The sequence below is a fragment of the Poromitra crassiceps genome (assembly GCF_964638095.1).
Source record: "Poromitra crassiceps genome assembly, chromosome: 12".
NCBI lineage: Eukaryota > Metazoa > Chordata > Actinopteri > Beryciformes > Melamphaidae > Poromitra > Poromitra crassiceps.
The window spans coordinates 42,450,460-42,474,023 of NC_139632.1; the positions used below are offsets into that span (position 1 = coordinate 42,450,460).

Here is a 23,564-nt window from a genome sequence, read left to right on the forward strand (position 1 = left end):
CTTTTTGGATGTTCTGCCTGGGAATAGGCGTTTCATGTCAATGTGCTTTCCATTAGAGTCACACAAAAATATAATGTCTGTGTTGTTGTGTGTGAGGTCAGGAGGGAAGAGGGTAAGAGTAGGGGGCTTGGGAGGGGTGGGGTGCCTAGGAGGGGTGGGGGGTGTAGAGGGGTGAGAGGGGGAAAACGTGAGAGGAGCAGAGGGTTCTGGTTTCCTCAAGGTCTCCTGGTGCAGGGGCTGTGTCAGTCTGAGTTTGCTGGCTGATGCCAGGTCTGAGTTGGGGGGCTTGGGAGGGGTGGGGGGTGTAGAGGGGTGAGAGGGGGAAGATGACATGAGAGGAGCAGAGGGTTCTGGTTTCCTCAGCATCTCCTGGTGCAGGGGCTGTGTCAGTCTGAGTTGGTTGGCCGATGCCAGGTCCTCTGTCAGTTTCCGAAGTGCTGCTCTCAGACACTGGTTGTCTTCCTCAAGTTCTCGAACGGCCTGATGGAGTTCATTTATCTGGTATCTCTGTTCTCGTACCGTGGAGTAAATCTCCTCCACTGACTGCTTGCTGTCGTCAGACCTCTGAAGGCTGCTCAGTGTTGTCTCTCTGAAATCTATGAACTCTCGCTCGAGGATGGAGAGTCCCTCCTTCAGCACCCTGACGCTGCTGGAGAGTTTGGGTGTAGATTCAGTGGATGGTGTCGGTGGAGGTCTGCAGGGGAGGGGCGACTTGGTCTGAAGCTCTTCCTGAGGCTGGGAGTCTTTCATTTTAGCGGTTGCCACAGTTTTCAGTGTTTGGAAGCTATTCACAAAGTTGTCCAAACTGTTCTCTGATCCCTGAATCATAACTGTGCCAGTGTGGGTGCCAGTGTGGTATATATTGATGGTTAAAATGCGACAAGAGGAGTCTTCATCTTCATAGACACTTATCTGTCTGCCTTTACTTATCCCATTCTTCTTAATGTGAGTAAACGAGTCACATATTGTTGTGTGCCAGACAGCAGGGCGGTGAGTGAAGAAGAGCAGGTTACACTTTACCTTACAGTTATTCTTCTTGGTGAAGTCTGCTACTAATGTCTCTGGGTTGTCACACAGGACTTTCATTTTGAAAGCTTTCTTTTGTTTTGCTGACATGACTTCTTCAGGGTAGTGGATTTCACAGCCATTAATGTGTCCTGGCTGGCTGTGTGTTGCTGTGGTTACAGTAGTTGATACATTTGTAGCTTTTGTCTTCAGTTGCTGCAGTTCACCTGCTGCTGCATTGTGCTGTGTCATCATGGCGGCTGCTGCTGCATAGTGCTCAGTCATCATGGCTGACAAGTATCAACCTACAGTTGGTGGCAGATGACTTTTCTTTCTTCTTTTTTTTTAAGTGCTGGTCTTGATGAAGTCTTAACTATTTGTTCATCCAGTTTCTTTCCGTAGTTTTACTTTAGTCCTTTGCTGTTGTTAGCCAACTGTCGTTTGTAGCATTAGAATCCTCTTCTTCCTGCTAGCTTGCTAGCTTCTTGCTGCTTCTTTCTGCTAGCTGGCAGTTGGCTTACTTGTTTGTTGTTTGTGAAAAGATCCTGGTCCTGGTGATGTCCTTACAAGTAGTTAATCCGGTTGTGATCAGAAAATCTTTTCTCTTTTAAAGTTTCTTTCTGCAGTCTTCAGCTGTTAATTAGCCAACTTTCTGCTAGCTGCTAGCTGCTAGCTGCTAGCTGCTAGCTTCTTCTGCTAACTGGCTTCTTGGTAAAAGAACGATGTAGAAATGGTCGAAAAGTCTCTTTTTTGTCTTAAGTGGTTAGCTGCTGCTTCTAACCATCTAATGTTGCATATTTCCGTTGCAAATCAGATCTCTTTAGAGTGAAAACACAAAAAAGTTTAGGAGCTCATCATTTTGCTGCCTTTCAGTTGGCTGCCTCTCTCACCATACTCTCTCTCTCTGTCTCTCTCTCTCTCTCTCTCTCTCTCTCTCTCAGTCCTGGGTGTTGCTGTGAAGCCCTGAGCCATCCCATCTTTTCAAAATCAAAGATGATTTAGAAAGAGATTAAAAGACAGGACCTCATTTCTCCACAGTCCCCCGTTGCCATGGCGATACAAAATTGAGTCTCTCTCTCTCTCTCTCTCTGTCTCTCTCTCTCTCTGTCTCTCTCTCTCTCTCTCTCTGTCTCTCTCTCTCTGTCTCTCTCTCTCTCTGTCTCTCTCTCTCTCTCTCTCTCTCTCTCTGTCTCTCTCTCTCTCTCTCTCTCTCTCTCTCTGTCTCTCTCTCTGTCTGATGGAGTCAAATCAGCATGTAGGTGCGGTCACAGAGGCAGAATAACTGCTGTGTGTGTGTGTGTGTGTGTGTGTGTGTGTGTGTCTGTGTGTGTGTGTGTGTGTGTGTGTGTGTGTGTGTGTGTGTGTGTGTGACATGCCTGTTATCTTGCTTACTACACCCCCCTTCCCCTGTTGTTGTTGCTTCCGTGTGGTGACAGAGAGAGCCTGAATAAATCAAACCAGTGTGATCTCATGTCAGGGCGCCCTGCACCCAGCGCTGCTGCTGCCTGGAAACCCTGTACTGTATCTATGCTGTCGTCATATAGATTGCTGTTGAGCAGTGTCTGCGCTGGTGTTTTCTTTGAGTTCGAGTCATTTCTTTGCATTTGCTTCCTTTTATTGGCGGGTGGGACGGCCGAGTTGAGAGGGGGTGGAGCTTGAACACAGGGCAAGATGCCAGCTGGTAGTGTCCCCTTGTAGCCAATATTATGAATGAGAACACTGATGTAAACAAAAGAGGCATTACAACCAATATGGCGAAAAACAATCCCAGAATGCAATGTACAATCACATGGTCTCCCGAGCTCTATTGTAAAGTGTTAGTTCTTAGAATGTAACTGGATATACTGTAGGCTATAGTCTGAATAATCACTGTTAGTTATATATAAATAAACGGTAAACAGTAGCAAAACAGACATTTGTGTGAAAGTTGTGATTATTACTTTATCAAGCGCATTAAGTTTTGAATTTTATGGATGAATAGACAAGAAAGAAGGACACAAATGAACAAATAAGAACTCATAAGAACTGAAGAATTCAAACTCTCCTCAGTTGGATATTGACGGGGTGCATGCATGTTAGAAAGAAGCGAAATAATGACAGGTAGACATAAACACATCAAAGAAAATACAAGAGAAAAAAAAAGAACGTTTCCCATAGGATGACATCATGAGCACAGCGATGTCGGATCCAGGTTCATTCAGTGTAGCCATAACCCTAACCCTTCAATTAAATATTTAAACTTGACTTATGGATTAAGTGTCAGTTTCCTAACATTTAATCCTTCAGCGGGTCATGCGGTGTGTCGAGTCTTGGACCATGTCCCTGTGTGTGCTTTTACTGTCACGGCCGTCTTGGGGCTTCGTCCAGAATTTGTTTTGGATGTAAAACTATTCTGGCAGAAGACCCGGGCCGTAAAACAAGATTAGACTCAACTACTTCCTACCAACAAAAAAAAAAGCCACAAGACCGAGGACATCCTAAGAAAGCAACACAACCACTGATCCCTCCAGGAGAATCAGCAGGCTAAATATAGACTTCAGAGGCTTCAGGGGAGAAAAGAACAATGGTATGCAGGAAGCAGAGGGAGGAGAGGAGAGGAAGGTAAGGGGGGTGCTGGAGGAAGGAGGAGTAGATGATGGAGAGAGGGAGAAACAGGCTGAAAGGGTTCTGGAGGAAGGAGGAGTAGATGATGGAGAGAGGGAGAAACAGGCTGAAAGGGTTCAGGAGGAAGGAGGAGGAGATGATGGAGAGAGGGAGAAACAGGCTGTAAGGGTTCTGGAGGAAGGAGGAGGAGATGATGGAGAGAGGGAGAAACAGGCTGAAAGGGTTCAGGAGGAAGGAGGAGGAGATGATGGAGAGAGGGAGAAACAGGCTGTAAGGGTTCAGGAGGAAGGAGGAGGAGATGATGGAGAGAGGGAGAAACAGGCTGAAAGGGTTCAGGAGGAAGGAGGAGGAGATGATGGAGAGAGGGAGAAACAGGCTGTAAGGGTTCTGGAGGAAGGAGGAGTAGATGATGGAGAGAGGGAGAAACAGGCTGAAAGGGTTCAGGAGGAAGGAGGAGGAGATGATGGAGAGAGGGAGAAACAGGCTGAAAGGGTTCAGGAGGAAGGAGGAGGAGTAGATGGAGAGAGGGAGAAACAGGCTGAAAGGGTTCAGGAGGAAGGAGGAGGAGATGATGGAGAGAGGGAGAAACAGGCTGAAAGGGTTCAGGAGGAAGGAGGAGGAGTAGATGGAGAGAGGGAGAAACAGGCTGAAAGGGTTCAGGAGGAAGGAGGAGGAGATGATGGAGAGAGGGAGAAACAGGCTGAAAGGGTTCAGGAGGAAGGAGGAGGAGATGATGGAGAGAGGGAGAAACAGGCTGTAAGGGTTCTGGAGGAAGGAGGAGTAGATGATGGAGAGAGGGAGAAACAGGCTGAAAGGGTTCAGGAGGAAGGAGGAGGAGATGATGGAGAGAGGGAGAAACAGGCTGAAAGGGTTCAGGAGGAAGGAGGAGGAGATGATGGAGAGAGGGAGAAACAGGCTGTAAGGGTTCTGGAGGAAGGAGGAGTAGATGATGGAGAGAGGGAGAAACAGGCTGAAAGGGTTCAGGAGGAAGGAGGAGGAGATGATGGAGAGAGGGAGAAACAGGCTGAAAGGGTTCAGGAGGAAGGAGGAGGAGATGATGGAGAGAGGGAGAAACAGGCTGAAAGGGTTCAGGAGGAAGGAGGAGTAGATGATGGAGAGAGGGAGAAACAGGCTGAAAGGGTTCAGGAGGAAGGAGGAGGAGATGATGGAGAGAGGGAGAAACAGGCTGAAAGGGTTCAGGAGGAAGGAGGAGGAGATGATGGAGAGAGGGAGAAACAGGCTGAAAGGGTTCAGGAGGAAGGAGGAGGAGATGATGGAGAGAGGGAGAAACAGGCTGAAAGGGTTCTGGAGGAAGGAGGAGGAGATGATGGAGAGAGGGAGAAACAGGCTGAAAGGGTTCAGGAGGAAGGAGGAGGAGATGATGGAGAGAGGGAGAAACAGGCTGAAAGGGTTCAGGAGGAAGGGAGAAGTGTGAAGATGCACGGGGAGCAGGGTGGTGGTGAGGAGGTGATGTTTTGGCCTCTGATGCACGCCAATTAGAAAGTGTGTGGATGCATTATTTCCATAGCCAGGTTTAGCTCACATCTGCATGAGGCTTAACTTAATAGCTTAACGAACACATCCAAGTTCTTTTAATGATGTTTTAGCGTCATAACAAAAAGGTATCCAAGGTTTTTAGCATCTTAATTGTCAGATTAATCACTCCGATAGAGCAATAGATTTACAAGCTATAGCTTGTAAGACAGCAGATAATTTGCATGGCACTGACCCAGGAAAAAGACAAAGTCGTTTATCTTTGATTCGACTTCATGGAGAAATTAAGGGAAATTAAGTTGAGTTGGAGTTTAAATAGTTTCATATTTTCCAAAGAGGCTTTGCTCAGAGGCTAAGTCCTGAAAAACATGTTTCATCTGGATCTGCTGAAACTGTATATGAGACTGGTTGAATGCTAACCAATAGCCAATACAAAGTATCAGCTAGTGACTTAAGTCTAAAAATATCAGCATTGCTACTGCAGGCATTCAAACATCCATATGAGACCAACTGTGACTCTTCCTTCTAAACCTTGAATAAAGTTATCTGCATGCACCTGTGATGTTAAGTGTAAAGCCAAATGCCTACAGTAGCTCTGTCAAGCGCTCGCTGTTGTTCACAGTCCAATAAAGCAGGAATGCCATCAACATCATCTTCCCAAACAAGGTGTTGCCCCCTGCTGGGGTCAAGCCGGTCCAGAGATTTACAGCTTTGTTATTGTCTGTGGAATTTCCTCTAAACCTCTGTAAAGAAATACGCTGCTTGGAAATACACTCTTACTTCACCAGCGTTCCCTGCTGCCTCCACTGTGGTTCACTCTACATACTGCTTACAGTACATACCCAGAAATATGCATGTGGAAGCTGGGTTTCTTATACAGATTAACATCATGTTTCTTACTTGTAGTACTTGTACCAACTGTGTGGACTGAGGCTGGAAAAAGGAGTTTATTTTATTTTGCCCCTTGGTCTTCGAACAACCTGCAGATTTCTCTGAAATTAGTCTCCCTTATCTCTTTGAACAGTTTTAAACAAAAAATATCCGAAATCCTTACCACATGCTGCTCTTGTCGCTTTGGTCACAATGCATAACTATTTTGTGTGCATGTGTGCATGCGTGTGTGTGTGTGTGCATGTGTGTGTGTGCGTGTGCATGTGTGCGTGTACACATGCACATGCCACCTTGGCAGCAAACATATTAGCCGTTGCTCTGAGCTTTTTGCCTTAGCGTGAAAAGAGCTCTCAGGGCACAGTGAGCTCAGTGCAGATGTGTGCAAATCTCCCCGGTGCCAAGTCATATTTATTTAAGCAGCCTACCAGATAGAGATAGCTGCTGCTGACTGCTGCTTAATAATAGATAACTGTTCATTCGCGCAAAAGAAATATTCACCCTTTCCCGCAGACAGCTCGGTGAGGGGGAGAGAGAGGACAGAGAGAAAACACAGAGCAGAGAGAAGAGAGATAGATGAGTGAGACAGGGGAGAGAGAAGAGAGAGATAGAGAGAAGAGGAAAAATAGGAGGGAGAGAGAGAGACAAGAGAGATAGAGAAAGAAAGAGAGAAAGAAAGAAGAGAGAGTCATCTCATCTTCAGGAATGCGGTCTGGAGAACAAAATCCCTTACACCAGTTCCACCACTGTAGGAAAAGGAGAGTAGTCAATTATTTATTTGGAGCTTTGCTGTGTGTGTGTGTGTGTGGGGGGGGGGGGGGGGGGGGGAGCAGAGGGGGGTATGGTCAGAGTCAGACGTGATGGTGTGAGGATGACTCACAAACACACACAAATTCACTGTATTCTCTCTCTCGCTCAGCATGAAGTCATGCTGCCACGCCCCACACGCTGTGTCTCCACCACCAACGCGCCTGGCCAGATCCTGCTGTGTCTCCAACATGCCTGGCCAGATCCTGCTGTGTCTTCAACATGCCTGGCTAGGACCTGCTGTGTCTCCACCAACACGCCTGGCTAGGACCTGCTGTGTCTCCACCAACACACCTGGCTAGGACCTGCTGTGTCTCCACCAACACGCCTGGCTAGGACCTGCTGTGTCTCCACCAACACACCTGGCTAGGACCTGCTGTGTCTCCACCAACACACCTGGCTAGGACCTGCTGTGTCTCCACCAACACACCTGGCTAGGACCTGCTGTGTCACCACCAACACGCCTGGCTAGGACCTGCTGTGTCACCACCAACACGCCTGGCTAGGACCTGCTGTGTCTCCACCAACACACCTGGCTAGGACCTGCTGTGTCTCCACCAACACGCCTGGCTAGGACCTGCTGTGTCTCCAACACACCTGGCTAGGTCCTGCTGTGTCTCCAACACACCTGGCTAGGACCTGCTGTGTCTCCAACACGCCTGGCTAGGACCTGCTGTGTCTCCAACACACCTGGCTAGGACCTGCTGTGTCTCCACCAACACGCCTGGCTAGGACCTGCTGTGTCTCCACCAACACACCTGGCTAGGACCTGCTGTGTCTCCAACACGCCTGGCTAGGTCCTGCTGTGTCTCCACCAACACGCCTGGCTAGGACCTGCTGTGTCTCCACCAACACGCCTGGCTAGGACCTGCTGTGTCTCCACCAACACACCTGGCTAGGACCTGCTGTGTCACCACCAACACGCCTGGCTAGGACCTGCTGTGTCACCACCAACACGCCTGGCTAGGTCCTGCTGTGTCTCCACCAACACGCCTGGCTAGGACCTGCTGTGTCACCACCAACACGCCTGGCTAGGACCTGCTGTGTCTCCACCAACACGCCTGGCTAGGACCTGCTGTGTCTCCACCAACACACCTGGCTAGGACCTGCTGTGTCACCACCAACACACCTGGCTAGGACCTGCTGTGTCTCCAACACACCTGGCTAGGACCTGCTGTGTCTCCAACACGCCTGGCTAGGACCTGCTGTGTCTCCAACACGCCTGGCTAGGACCTGCTGTGTCTCCAACACACCTGGCTAGGACCTGCTGTGTCTCCAACACGCCTGGCTAGGACCTGCTGTGTCTCCAACACGCCTGGTTAGGACCTGCTGTGTCTCCAACACGCCTGGCTAGGACCTGCTGTGTCTCCAACACGCCTGGCTAGGACCTGCTGTGTCTCCAACACGCCTGGCTAGGACCTGCTGTGTCTCCAACACGCCTGGCTAGGACCTGCTGTGTCTCCAACACGCCTGGCTAGGACCTGCTGTGTCTCCAACACGCCTGGCTAGGACCTACTGTGTCTCCACTCTCCACCACTGCCTGGAAGCCATTAACCCTTTAGGCAGAGGGTTACGGGGCATCAGGCACGGCATCATCCATAAGATATGAGTTCCATTTGCCGCCTTTGGCCTGCTCTTGTCCTGCTCCTGTCCTCTGCTCCTGTCTTCTGCTCCTGTCCTCTGCAGGCAATGAGATGCGGGCAACACCTTGAGCCCAGAGACAGGTCATATTGCCTTCCGTAGAGATGGGCATTGACAACTGGGACACCGCAGCTATAAAGGACGAGGAGTGTAGAAGTTTGACGTTTTGAAGACTCGATGTATTATGAGTGAGTCTGTGCCGTCTGTGGAGTCTTGACTCTCGAATTCAGAGTTTCAGTGGAATAAATTCAGAATGTGTGTGTTACCTTCCAGCAACATGCCACACTTTATTGTAATCAAGTCCCTTGTTAACAGGGTTATGTCATTATTTACACACCTAACGAGTATTCATAGTGCTCATTAGACGTTTGCGATAGTTCCTATGTTTAATATGGATTAATGGGGCTCGCACGATTGTAAATAATCCAGTGCAGTAGACTCCACGGGCTGGAAGGTAGGCTATTGGCTTTCTTTTATTAGTGAATTAAATGTGATTAAAATTTACCCCGCCTTCTGGCTTTTTGCTAATGAGTGCGCTTTTGTCAACTTTTGTCAACTCAGCGATGTTAAATACTTTGAACACTCTGGAAAGTATGATTCAATTCAAATTCGTTTGAATTTGAAATTACATTCCTGAGACATACAAACTTTAATTTTATATTTCAATTCAGGAGACACATCCGTTGTACAAAAAGTTGTATTAAACAATATACCATTTTATTAGTTGCCTCACTTGCCTGGTTTGCTCAGGAGTCACTGGAAAACTGTATTTATATTTATAACTAAATGCTACAGGATACTATATTCAAATTTGCGTTGATATTGTACATATTGCTGCTGTCGGGCGGAAACCTTGTCTCCAAATTTGGCCATTTTCTTTTTATGTCATAAATGGATTTAGTGGGTACCCAAAAATAATCTGTGAAAGTTTAAGGTACTTTGGTCCAGCGAAAGATGTTATATTACTGGTTATTAATGTTGTTATTAGTACTACACTATGTTAAAATGTGAATGTTTTTTCTTCCTTTCCGCCCGACAGCGATGATATCCTGGTTTTCAGACGTGTGAAATGTCAACATTTTATTCTGGTGATTGGGTTGCTTTATAATCGTGAGATATCCCATGTACAGGCTTTTCGGAGCTGTAATGGAGTCTAAATACATTTTTGGAGCCAAGTAAAAAGTATTAACATCTGTCTTCATTTTCTTCCTATTGACTATTATTGTTGGAGCCAATGATCACTGAAGCTGATCCATTTGATTGTTTTGTCTTCTTTATTGACAAAAAACAGTGCATCGTAAGATTCAGAAAGGAACAGCTACAAACTCTCACACACTCACGGTGTACAAACATTTGACTGTACATTGAACAGTGCACGCACGTTATATTACATCCACACACCCTCTCTCACTCACACACACACACACACACGCGCACACACACACGCGCACACACACACACACACACACACACACACACACACACACACACACACACACACACACACACACACACACACACGTGCACGCACAGACACACACACATTATATTACAGCATTATAATACATTACAGTGGGATGCTCTGACCGTGTGAGCAATAACACCTTTGACAGTATATTGTTGGAAGTAAACCGAGAAAGGCAGAGTATAGCTGATCATTAAGCCGACCCCCCCCCCTAACAGAACATTTTGAATACATACATATTGAACAGGACAGCAAGCAATAGTAAGAAAGGGGGGAAAAATTGTCCAGAATGTGCAATTCAGTTTGTGGAAATACTGTCAACAAAGGTCCTGGTGAAAGTTTCTCTGTATCAAGGAGGAGGCTGTGTTTGGACGGTTTGTAGCCTACTACAGTACCAGTCTGTTATCTCTCCACACCCAGCCTCATCATTATCCAAACACCACAGTCTAGCTTTGCCTCTCGCCAGAGATGGGAAAAGTACACACATTCTTTACTTAAGTAGAAGAACAGATACTTGTGTAAAAAAAAAAAAAAAGACTGGTAAAAGTAGAAGTACTGATTCAACTTGTTTACTCAAACTAAAATAAAAATAAAAAGTACATGCTCTTAAATTTAATAAAGTATGAAAGTATAAAATAAATTTTCTACTGGCTGTTTCTGTGCAAAGCTAACCAAAGCTCACGTCATGTTAATATAATTTGTGGACTATTAAACTTAAAAAGATCCCTTCGATACCTGAAAATCCTACTTGAGTACAGTAACAAAGTATTTGTACTTAGTTACTTTGCATCTCTGCCTCTCACTCCTCTCCTGCAGTTATTATCCCTCGCTCCCCCTCTTCTATTACCTATTCCCTTTCACTCTGTTCCCTCTGCTTAGCCCTCTCCTCCTCTCATCTCCCACTTCTTCTCACCTACAGTATCTATCACACCAGAGAGAGACACAGGAGTGGAGAGAAACAGTCCTGTCAGACCGGCTTAACAAGCAATTAAAGGACAGATCCACCCTAAAACACTTTAACAATGTTAGAAAAAGCAATGTTGGCAATGTACCTTGTAGTTCTGGCTTTGTTTTCTTTGTTGTATTTGTCTTTATTCCCACCGGGCCAGACAAACTATTCAAAGTAATGTCAAGAGATTTCCAGCACAGATAATGGCATTTGATAGCAGAACATTTTTCAGCTACCTACAACATCAGTGGAAAATGTCAGGTTTTGATGTCAGAAGCGCAAGAGCTTCTGACTAGACTCTGCATTTTGCACCAACACTCATACAGGGAGAAATCCATCATCAGAAGAGGAGAGATACCAGGTTCCTCACTGCCAATACAGCAGAACGCAATGCAGCTATAAGGCATGTATGTTTTGTGATAGACAATGTTCACAATCTCATTCTCTGTGGCTTATTGTCGAAAAGCATTCGGGAAAATGTACGAAATCGCTAACTGAAGTAGACGAGGCAGGTAGAGCACTCCATCACAAAACAACTCCTGGAAACGCATCAAACTTCACACATTGCTAGTATGTAACATTGTAGAGTACCCAAGGTTGAATTTACACTTTAAGGTGAAAATCCACCCCAAAACAGGAAAAAGCTTTTATCTGTAAAAAGTCTGCAATTCATTCACTCGAGAGGCAGATTTTCACATTGACATAAATGCATTATGGCACTTTAAAGAAGCTTTTCAATCGTTTGATTTGGTGCAGGACGGTAAAACACTGTCTACTGTACAGTAGCTATACATGTGAGGAAGTGAGTCGGCTGTCAAATGCACACAGACGCACAAACATAAATTGCAGAATCGAGGTTTGTTGGGGGATTTTCCATTTTGGATTGATCTCTTAATATAGTGCACGGTTTTTATCCATAAAAGAGACCCTTTTATGTGTCAATGTGGACAATTCTGCACCAACTCGCATCACATGTAGTCTACTCTATTCCTGAGATATCCACTCTGTGGTCTATATTTGTGCTCAAACCAAGACGAGCCATAAATACCGTATAATAAATACAAGACGAGTTGTTGTTCATTTTGCCTGTCAAAGATATCATTTATCCCTTCATCGTCTTTTCACAAACACTGAAACAGTAACATCTGAAAGACTGGCTTTTATCTGAAAGCTCATAGTTAAGTTTATTACCAGTAAAACACCTGAAGACAGAATGGACACACCACTTTAGCTACAGATGTTACATCATGTATTAAGATGCCTGGCTATGTTGATAGCTTTTATGTATTTTGTGGCGTGCAATATGAGTTTTTAGGCACACGAGTTGTCTAACTCTTTTATTAAACCGCCACGCTGAAACAATTTCTCCAGAGGAATCTATTTACAATGAATTATGCCTCTGAACCACTGACACACGCTCCCAGACGATCTCACTACTTCCTGATAAAATGTTCAATAAGCTCTCGTTTCCAAGCAACAAAATGCAATTCCCGTCGCAGTGGCGGAGCAGAGTTTTGGCCGCACAGTGAGAACGGAACGACTGGGGGTTTAAAATAGTTCCACGCATCTTAATGTCACCAATATCATAAATAAAAGACTTGGGGGGGCGTCCCACACCAGGTGGTGCGAGACAAACACAAACACAGAATCCGTGTCTGACACTTTAGAGTCATGCAGCGGTTAAAAGCAGACAGCTAAACACAGTCACAGCTGTTCCTGGGAGCGTGACTTGCAGCAGGTGAGCGAGAAATCCCCAATCACAAATGTCCAACCAAGCTTGGTGTCTGTATAATCCTCAAGGTGTGGGTGCACAAAACACGCATGACCAGAGGTTTGGACTGAAGGGAGCCTGGCATTGTTTCACCGTTGGTAATGTGCTCAACGCAGAGATGAGATGATCCAAGCGTTCCTTCATCTGACCTGGAGAGGCCTTCTTGAGATGTTTGGCTCCAGCGTGAAGACGATCAGAGCCAGACGTCACATCAAAGTCACAAAAAACACAATGAATCAGCATTCAGCCATTTCCTTCAGCAACTTTTGTATTTTGCTCTAATTTCTCGTGAGATGACGCTATCTTTGATTTGACATTTCTGAGAGGTCAATCAGAATGCCAGTATTCCTTGTAATTTTGTGTTGCATATTAAGTAAGGTGCAGCATTGAAAAGGTCGGCGTCGCGGATGTGGATTGGTCGCTGTCATTGAATCGGAACACAACAAGGGTATTAATCATTGAATTGAAATTGAATTGGTAGAAAGGGCACTTGCTGGGGTAATGTCATGATCACACATCTGGATGGCAGCCATACAGTTTTGATGGCGCTGTCGCCAAAATAAGATTTGAGCGCAGCACATTGGATTTGTGTTTTTCTTATGCACTGTGCATATAATGGTTGTTTGGAAACCCAATATCTCATGGCAGTCAGCTTAGTTTTTCCAGCTAAATCAGAAGAACATTGGCTGGGATGGGAATACCTTTTCTATCATTTGAGATTCTCTTGCCACTATAGTGCGTTTATACCAGGGGGAGTCTCACCTGCAAATTACCCAGTAGCTTACACTGTCTCTTAAGCTGTCTTTCCTTCTCTTCGATACTGCCTAGCTTGGCTCGTGACTGCACTTATCATCTTCTGATATGTTCCATCAAATTGTGTTGCTGTTTTTTAATCCGTAATTGATTTGATTCAGAAGGCAATTCTGCTGATTGTAAAACAGTAAATCGTAACAGTAATTTTACAGTAAATTGTCAAACCCAGCTGTTACGAGTTTCCTCTCAATGAAGCACAGAGTACTTAAGTAGGCCAGGTTTTGCTATTTCTCTGTATGGAAGAGTTTGATCTTTTCATAGCTGCACGAAAATTTAAAAAAGAAAAGAAAAAAGAGAGAGCGAAAAAGAGAATTCTGAAACCTAGCTTTATGACTGCAGTTCATAGGAAGATAATCATAGGAAACGCAGAACTCACAAATACTCCAGTGAACAATTAATTGTTGTGTGCTGTTGGCAAAAATGGAAGCAAATGAGCGACTAGGAAGTAAACATCCCATATCATCATATATGTACAGGCTCTTCAATATGAAGACAAAGATTCAAAGGCCCGTTGTTATCTGTTGGCTGAGAGTGCCTCAATTAGCCTCATGTCTGGATTCAAAGGGTGGCGTTTTGACCTACAACACCCAAACTGACTAATAGCCTCATCAAAGCGTAATGCTAATTCTTACTACTACTTTGGCCTACTTTGGGGTCTTGACGAGCTAGATTGAGAAACACTTCTTCAGAGACCTTTCGTCATGCTTTTTGGTGCAGTTTGTGTCACTGTACCTGTTCAGACACACGTCTCTTCACAGTAGTAGCCTATGTGCAGGTTTCCCCTTGTAAAAAAATACCCAGCCCATGTCATCCAGTCGAGTCGGTAAAAGTGGGCGATGTATCAGGATACGGTCGTTACAAAGACACCCCCCCCCCCAAGATGTGTCTGTGATTGTCTAATTATCTGCTATCTGCAAAACTGGGAGGTGAAGTTTAAAAATGTTGTGGGAGTGGGAGACTGAAGCTGTAGCCCCTTTAAGGTCAGACAGATTCAGGAAAAAGAGAATCAACCAAAGGGTCTCTCATTAGTCCCCCCGGACCGCATCATCACTTATTTTCACTTTCACTTTCACTTTCACAACTCGACTCTGCCATCATTTTTGCGGTAACCATTTTGCATCCCTCCCTTCAATTGTAATGGGGAAGCCCAATGGTGCAAGTGAAATCAGTCCAATCAGGGGACCTGGGGACCCGCTGTGGCCCCGACAGACTCACAAGAGGGGTCAAAGTGGTTTCTCCAAAAACGTACAGCGGTTGACATCTCGTCCCCGATTCTCAAATGAAAGAGTATGTGTTAAGTACAGTAGAAGTGGGAAGGGGACTGGACACCAGGGGGTCAGTCAGACAGTCACATCGCTCTCTGTGTGGTTTACACAGACTCAGTAGGAGACTGATCGTCGATGTTGTCTCTCATTGACTGGACACTGGTCAGGATTTTCTTCTGGTGTCCGGCCAGAGACACTCCGATCCTCTGCAGGTCTCTGGTAATAAAACACACAGGCAGACACACAGATGAGATTTGTCTGACGATGATACAGTTTAATTCGATAATCTTCTGGACTGGGTTGCAATCATTTCAAATTCACAGTATTCAAGAAGGGGGTATTTAGATGATATGCTTCATTTACATAATATCAATATGGTATAAACACCAATAAATCATTACCACAATGATTTTGATATATTAATTTAATTACCACAAACAAACAACATCATCAAGAAGATTGGCAGCATCTACCGGCCTCTTTCCATTGTTTGCCATCAGGATGGATTTGGTCGGAAGTCTGATTTATTGCTTTACAGCACGAGGGATATTGATTTATGGCACACAGCCGTCTGTGCTGTTCTTTCAGCATGTGGAGCTCAAACTTCCAGAGTTCCTCTAAATCATGGATGGTGGAAAGACTAAAAGGCAGAAGGAAAATCACTTCCTACATTCCTCCTCTTCAGTAAAGTGAAAGAGAAAATGTGATGGAGGGTACAAGCAGCAAAGTGCCCTCTGTGTGACAGGAACTAACAGGGTATATATGGGAAATGTGGTGTTAATTTTGAGGAACACCGGCACTAACAATATCACTCATGAGGCTGAGGCTTCCAATGGTCCACGGTCTCATTTGTTCACAGTCAATTTGACAAAATGATATATTGATGTTTAGAAATGCAACATGTTGTCCCTTTAATCATGAGGGAAGACAGACAGACAGACAGACAGACAGACAGACACATGGACAGACTGACAGACACACAGACACACAGACAGACAGACAGACAGACAGACAGACACACAGACTGACAGACAGACAGACAGACAGACAGACAGACAGACAGACAGACACATGGACAGACTGACAGACAGACAGACACATGGACAGATAGTAAGACAGACAGACAGACAGACACACAGACAGACACACAGACAGACAGACACAGACACAGACAGACACAGACAGACAGACAGACTGGCAGTTAGACAGGTAGACCTACTCGGCGGTGAGTTGGGTGACGAGGGGCAGGGAGGTGAAGCCCGAGCCCAGGAAGGAGTCTCGGTACTGGGTCATCTTCAGCGCCGCCAGCCAGTCTTCCACGGAGCTCACCCTGCTCAGGTCCGGAGCCCCGCGGTCTAACAAGGGATGATGCGGAGGACTGTGGGTCGGGATGAGAAAAAATAGATATAAATCTGTCACTGAAAACGAGTATGGCTATGATTTCCACAATGCAGAAAAAACGGGACGGAATCATGTAATTTGGTCATAAAAATGTAATCAACTGTAAAACGTGGAATATTTCAGAATTTTCTATAATTTGTCTGAAATTGATCAAAGTAGGGCAACCTAAGCAATTTCATGATTTTAATATATGGCCTCGGGAAATAATTCCGTTTTCGATTGGGGTGTTTTGAGAGGGGGGTCGGTCTTGCGTTGGAGTGCCAAGTCATAAAAGAAAAGAAAAAATCCTAACCGGTAAATTAAAATTAAGAGGAATTTTAAAATAAATAAACAAACAAATAAATAAGTAAATAAATAAATGGATATGTCCCTAAGTGAGAGAGGGATGTGTTTGTGTAGTGACAGCTTCAACTCAACAACATAAACATTCTAAATTGCTCCCAGCTCACTTCCTGTTGCAGTGTTTGCTAGTGCAATAACTGAGAGGACATAAGCTAGGTTCCAAACTGTTCCCTAGCAACACAATTAGGTGAAAAGCGTCTACACTGTACATGTGTACTGTATCTCCCCTCACCCAGGAGTCATGTTGTTGGTGCCGGCTTTGAGAGAGGCCGGGTTGCGCATCATCTTGTCCAGCATGCTGACAATATCGGGGAACTTTGGCCGGGCGTTCCTGTCTTTCTGCCAACAGTCCAGCATCAGCTGGTGTAACACTACTGGACAGTCCATAGGAGCTGGCAGCCTGAAGTCCTGCTCTATGGCATTTATCACCTGGGGGAGAGAGAGAGAGTGGGGCGAGGGAGAGAGAGTATAGTTAGACAATATGTAGAAAATATCTTTCATTTTGAATACTTATCTCCAAGGACAGTACTGTAAAAATAGGGTTTCTGTTAAAAGAGATGTGAGATATACTTCACACTATTGCTGACTGCAAATGGCAGCTGGTCTATGGTCATTTCATTTTATTTTGTCCAATATTCAAATATTCCAGAATTGCATGTTGTGTTAAAAATAAATATTATTTCTATCTTTTAACACTTTTTAGCCTGATTTGGTCGTTTCCTTGTGAAAAGTTATGCCACCGCAATGCTTTCTTTGAAGTATGCAAACACCGCTGGTGTTTGGTAGGAGAAGGGAGGGGAGGGGTGGATGGGAATGGGAAGAAGAGTTTAAATATAGACATCAGAGTGTCCATATAGACATCAGAGTGTCCATATAGACATCAGAGTGTCCATATAGACATCAGAGTGTCCACATCGACATCAGAACTGAGTTTGGGCAAAACGGATGGGATGCTCCTCTGGTGCAGCCCTACTCTGTGGTTTAGGCTGCTGAGACGGGTGTGTCTTGACATCAAAAGATCTTCATTTCAAAGCGGCAGAAAGTGAAAAATTACGTGAGAAGATTGAAGTTTCATCTGAGAACTTCATCCTTTCATGATTCAGCGGGCAATTATATATCCAGATATTCAGCCGCAGCGAAGTCTTTGCTGTTCCCTTTGGCGACGCAGTTGCAATGTCGAGGCAGGTAGTTCCACACTGCTTCACTCAAAGACTCATTTGATTTCATTATGTCGAGTACAGGTATTAAAAATGTAAAAAAAAAAAAAAAGGGTGAAAAAAGTGTAACTTCTGCAGTGAAAACGTTCATCTTAAAAGCTGTTTCAAACACTTCTGCACTTTTTGTTTAGACTGGAATTCTGTACGGCAGAGACGTTGCACTAAATATGTCAGCATACTTTTGACTATAGGATTTAATTACCCTGCGCATGTCAACACATCATGGAATCCAGTGCTCCTTTGACACAGAAACAGTAACAAGCTGCTTCGCCACCCTAACAAAAACATAACCAGGGAGCACGGAGAATTCTGTAGGTTCAGCGTCAGCGATCATTACCTCAATTATTTTTGCCCCCGTGCTGAGAAACAGTGATTAGTGATTTTTTAAATGTCTTCTCACCTCCAATTAACGACGGCAATTAAACACTCACACCACGGTGTGCCCTAGCTGACGGCTGAAGCGCAAGTTATGCTTTCCGTATGGACGGTCACATGGGAAATGAGAGACACGGAATCGTGATGAGAAAACGTTCTTTTTACAGTGTTTCTCCTCATGGAGTGACCATTATTTTGAAAAACCATTTTGTCGGCACACCCGCATCCAAGTAGTTAGAAAATTTGCATGGGATGTGGGCGTCCAGGTAGATTCCCTACCTACCAACATGAGGGTCACAGGTTCGAGCCCCCGTGTTACCTCCGGCTTGGTCGGGCATCCATACAGACACAATTGCCGTCTCTGCGGGTGGGAATAAGCCGGATTAAGGGTATTGTCCTGGTCACTGTACTGGCCCCTCCTCTCGTTGTTCGGGGCACCTGTTCGGGGAGGGCAACTGGGGGGAATAGTGTGATCCTCCCACGCACTACGCCCTGCTGGTGAAACTCCTCGCTCCCACATCTAACGGAGGAAGCATGTGCTAGTCTACAGCTCTCCTCAGATCAGCAGAGGGGGTGGAGTAATGCCTGGGACAGCAGGGGGAATTGGCCAAGTACAATTGGGGGGGGAAAAACAGGCTCCAAGAGAGCAGAAATGCCATCAAATATCTTGAAATAATACTTTGTTTTTTCAGCGCTTCACACAAAATGTGAAGTTGAGAGCCTGTGTCAGGGTACCTATAAGCTTTAGCTAACAGTCAGTGTACCTCTAAGCTTTAGCTAACAGTCAGTGTACCTCTAAGCTTTAGCTAACAGTCAGTGTACCTCTAAGCTTTAGCTAACACTCAGTGCACCTATAAGCTTTAGCTAACAGTCATTGTACCTATAAGCTTTAGCTAACAGTCAGTGCACCTATAAGCTTTAGCTAACAGTCAGTGTACATATAAGCTTCAGCTAACAGTCAGTGTACCTATAAGCTTTAGCTAACAGTCAGCTTTAGCTAACAGTCAGTGTACATATAAACTTTAGCTAACAGTCAGTGCACCTCTAAGCTTTAGCTAACAGTCAGTGCACCTCTAAGCTTTAGCTAACAGTCAGTGTACCTCTAAGCTTTAGCTAACAGTCAGTGTACCTCTAAGCTTTAGCTAACAGTCAGTGTACCTATAAGCTTTAGCTAACAGTCAGTGTACCTCTAAGCTTTAGCTAACAGTCGGTGCACCTATACGCTTTAGCTAACAGTCAGTGCACCTCTAAGCTTTAGCTAACAGTCAGTGTACCTCTAAGCTTTAGCTAACAGTCAGTGTGCCTCTAAGCTTTAGCTAACAGTCAGTGCACCTCTAAGCTTTAGCTAACAGTCAGTGTACCTCTAAGCTTTAGCTAACAGTCAGTGCACCTATACGCTTTAGCTAACAGTCACTGTACCTCTAAGCTTTAGCTAACAGTCAGTGTACCTATACGCTTTAGCTAACAGTCAGTGTACCTCTAAGCTTTAGCTAACAGTCAGTGCACCTCTAAGCTTTAGCTAACAGTCAGTGCACCTCTAAGCTTTAGCTAACAGTCAGCTTTAGCTAACAGTCAGTGTACCTCTAAGCTTTAGCTAACAGTCAGTGCACCTATACGCTTTAGCTAACAGTCAGTGCACCTCTAAGCTTTAGCTAACAGTCAGTGTACCTCTAAGCTTTAGCTAACAGTCAGTGTACCTATAAGCTTTAGCTAACAGTCAGGGTACCTATAAGCTTTAGCTAACAGTCAGTGTACCTCTAAGCTTTAGCTAACAGTCAGGGTACCTATAAGCTTTAGCTAACAGTCAGTGCACCTATAAGCTTTAGCTAACAGTCAGTGCACCTATAAGCTTTAGCTAACAGTCAGTGTACCTCTAAGCTTTAGCTAACAGTCAGGGTACCTATAAGCTTTAGCTAACAGTCAGTGTACCTCTAAGCTTTAGCTAACAGTCAGGGTACCTATAAGCTTTAGCTAACAGTCAGGGTACCTATAAGCTTTAGCTAACAGTCAGTGTACCTGTAAGCTTTAGCTAACAGGCAGGGTACCTGTAAGCTTTAGCTAACAGTCAGGGTACCTATAAGCTTTAGCTAACAGTCAGTGTACCTCTAAGCTTTAGCTAACAGTCAGTGCACCTATAAGCTTTAGCTAACAGTCAGTGTACCTCTACGCTTTAGCTAACAGTCAGGGTACCTATAAGCTTTAGCTAACAGTCAGTGTACCTCTAAGCTTTAGCTAACAGTCAGTGCACATATAAGCTTTAGCTAACAGTCAGTGCACCTATAAGCTTTAGCTAACAGTCAGTGTACCTCTAAGCTTTAGCTAACAGTCAGTGTACCTCTAAGATTTAGCTAACAGTCAGTGTACCTCTAAGATTTAGCTAACAGTCAGTGTACCTCTAAGATTTAGCTAACAGTCAGTGGGGGACACCTCGGCATTCCGAAATGTCGGCACTCCGAAATACCGGCATTCCGACAAAATTGAGATCTGTCTCGCCATTGCGAAAGAACCCTAACCCTAACCCGGGGGACCGGCTGGAGCTAACCTCTCCCAGCCCCCACGTCTAAACCTAACCTCCCCCAGACCCTAACCCTAAACCTAACCTCTCCCACCCCCCACGCCTAAGCCTAACCTCCCCCAGAACCTAACCCTAAACCTAACCTCTCTGCGAAACATTTTTTGGAGATAAAAAGGGCCGCCTCTCCGAAAGCATAGAAGTCAATGATTGGAATGCCGACACTTCGGAATGGCGAGATGACCCCCAGTCAGTGTACCTCTAAGATTTAGCTAACAGTCAGTGTACCTCTAAGCTTTAGCTAACAGTCAGTGTACATATAAGCTTTAGCTAACAGTCAGTGCACCTATAAGCTTTAGCTAACAGTCAGTGTACCTCTAAGCTTTAGCTAACAGTCAGTGTACCTCTAAGCTTTAGCTAACAGTCAGTGTACCTCTAAGCTTTAGCTAACAGTCAGTGTACCTATAAGCTTTAGCTAACAGTCAGTGCACCTCTAAGCTTTAGCTAACATTCAGTGTACATATAAGCTTTAGCTAACAGTCAGTGCACCTATAAGCTTTAGCTAACAGTCAGTGTACCTATAAGCTTTAGCTAACAGTCAGTGCACCTCTAAGCTTTAGCTAACAGTCAGTGTACCTATAAGCTTTAGCTAACAGTCAGTGTACCTCTAAGCTTTAGCTAACAGTCAGTGTACCTCTAAGCTTTAGCTAACAGTCAGTGTACCTATAAGCTTTAGCTAACAGTCAGTGTACCTCTAAGCTTTAGCTAACAGTCAGTGTACCTCTAAGCTTTAGCTAACAGTCAGTGTACCTATAAGCTTTAGCTAACAGTCAGTGTACCTCTAAGCTTTAGCTAACAGTCAGTGTACCTATACGCTTTAGCTAACAGTCAGTGTACCTATAAGCTTTAGCTAACATCAGTCAGTGTACCTCTAAGCTTTAGCTAACAGTCAGTGTACCTCTAAGCTTTAGCTAACAGTCAGTGTACCTCTAAGCTTTAGCTAACAGTCAGTGTACCTCTAAGCTTTAGCTAACAGTCAGTGTACCTCTAAGCTTTAGCTAACAGTCAGTGTACCTATAAGCTTTAGCTAACAGTCAGTGCACCTCTAAGCTTTAGCTAACAGTCAGTGTACCTATACGCTTTAGCTAACAGTCAGTGTACCTCTAAGCTTTAGCTAACAGTCAGTGTACCTATACGCTTTAGCTAACAGTCAGTGTTCCTCTAAGCTTTAGCTAACATCAGTCAGTGTACCTCTAAGCTTTAGCTAACAGTCAGTGTACCTCTAAGCTTTAGCTAACAGTCAGTGTACCTCTAAGCTTTAGCTAACAGTCAGGGTACCTCTAAGCTTTAGCTAACAGTCAGTATACCTATAAGCTTTAGCTAACAGTCAGCTTTAGCTAACAGTCAGGGTACCTCTAAGCTTTAGCTAACAGTCAGTGTACCTATAAGCTTTAGCTAACAGTCAGTGTACCTCTAAGCTTTAGCTAACGGTCAGTGTACCTCTAAGCTTTAGCTAACGGTCAGCTTTAGCTAACAGTCAGGGTACCTCTAAGCTTTAGCTAACAGTCAGTGTACCTATAAGCTTTAGCTAACAGTCAGTGTACCTCTAAGCTTTAGCTAACAGTCAGTGTACCTCTAAGCTTTAGCTAACAGTCAGTGTACCTATAAGCTTTAGCTAACAGTCAGTGTACCTCTAAGCTTTAGCTAACAGTCAGCTTTAGCTAACAGTCAGTGTACCTATAAGCTTTAGCTAACAGTCAGTGTACCTCTAAGCTTTAGCTAACAGTCAGCTTTAGCTAACAGTCAGTGTACCTCTAAGCTTTAGCTAACAGTCAGTGTACCTCTAAGCTTTAGCTAACGGTCAGTGTACCTATAAGCTTTAGCTAACAGTCAGTGTACCTCTAAGCTTTAGCTAACAGTCAGTGTACCTCTAAGCTTTAGCTAACAGTCAGTGCACCTCTAAGCTTTAGCTAACAGTCAGTGTACCTCTAAGCTTTAGCTAACAGTCAGTGTACCTCTAAGCTTTAGCTAACAGTCAGTGCACCTCTTAAGCTTTAGCTAACAGTCAGTGTACCTATAAGCTTTAGCTAACAGTCAGTGTACCTCTAAGCTTAAGCTAACAGTCAGTGCACCTCTAAGCTTTAGCTAACGGTCAGTGTACCTATAAGCTTTAGCTAACAGTCAGTGTACCTCTAAGCTTTAGCTAACAGTCAGTGTACCTCTAAGCTTTAGCTAACAGTCAGTGTACCTGTAAGCTTTAGCTAACAGTCAGTGTACCTCTAAGCTTTAGCTAACAGTCAGTGTACCTATAAGCTTTAGCTAACAGTCAGTGTACCTCTAAGCTTTAGCTAACAGTCAGTGTACCTCTAAGCTTTAGCTAACAGTCAGTGTACCTCTAAGCTTTAGCTAACAGTCAGTGTACCTATAAGCTTTAGCTAACAGTCAGTGTACCTATAAGCTTTAGCTAACAGTCAGTGTACCTCTAAGCTTTAGCTAACAGTCAGTGTACCTCTAAGCTTTAGCTAACAGTCAGTGTACCTATAAGCTTTAGCTAACAGTCAGTGTACCTATAAGCTTTAGCTAACAGTCAGTGTACCTATAAGCTTTAGCTAACAGTCAGTGTACCTCTAAGCTTTAGCTAACAGTCAGTGTACCTCTAAGCTTTAGCTAACAGTCAGTGTACCTCTAAGCTTTAGCTAACAGTCAGTGTACCTCTAAGCTTTAGCTAACAGTCAGTGTACCTATAAGCTTTAGCTAACAGTCAGTGTACCTCTAAGCTTTAGCTAACAGTCAGTGTACCTCTAAGCTTTAGCTAACGGTCAGTGTACCTCTAAGCTTTAGCTAACGGTTAGCCACAGCTGGTATTTGTCTGCTACCAGCGTGAACTCTGCCTGACCCCGACACACTTCTCAGGCTATCTGCCAAATAAATTCTCTCTGAGCTCCGCTGTCAATCAAAATACAGCAGCGCGTGTGGTGAAACATCACACGTCTCTTTCATGAATAATTCATGTCG

General features: G+C 44.7%; 1 pseudogene across 1 annotated transcript in view; it reads right to left on the reverse strand.

Annotated features, from left to right (window-relative positions):
* Nucleotides 1-14,806: 14,806 nt before the first annotated feature.
* The window catches only part of LOC310786236 (ephrin type-B receptor 1-like), a 104,488-nt pseudogene continuing 95,730 nt past the window's right edge, over nt 14,807-23,564 (reverse strand). Inside the window, exons 18-20 of the transcript in view lie at nt 16,678-16,874; nt 15,922-16,080; nt 14,807-14,918 (exon numbers count right to left, since the gene is read on the reverse strand). The product of the transcript in view is annotated as an ephrin type-B receptor 1-like (transcript). The remainder of the gene's footprint in view (nt 14,919-15,921; nt 16,081-16,677; nt 16,875-23,564) is intronic.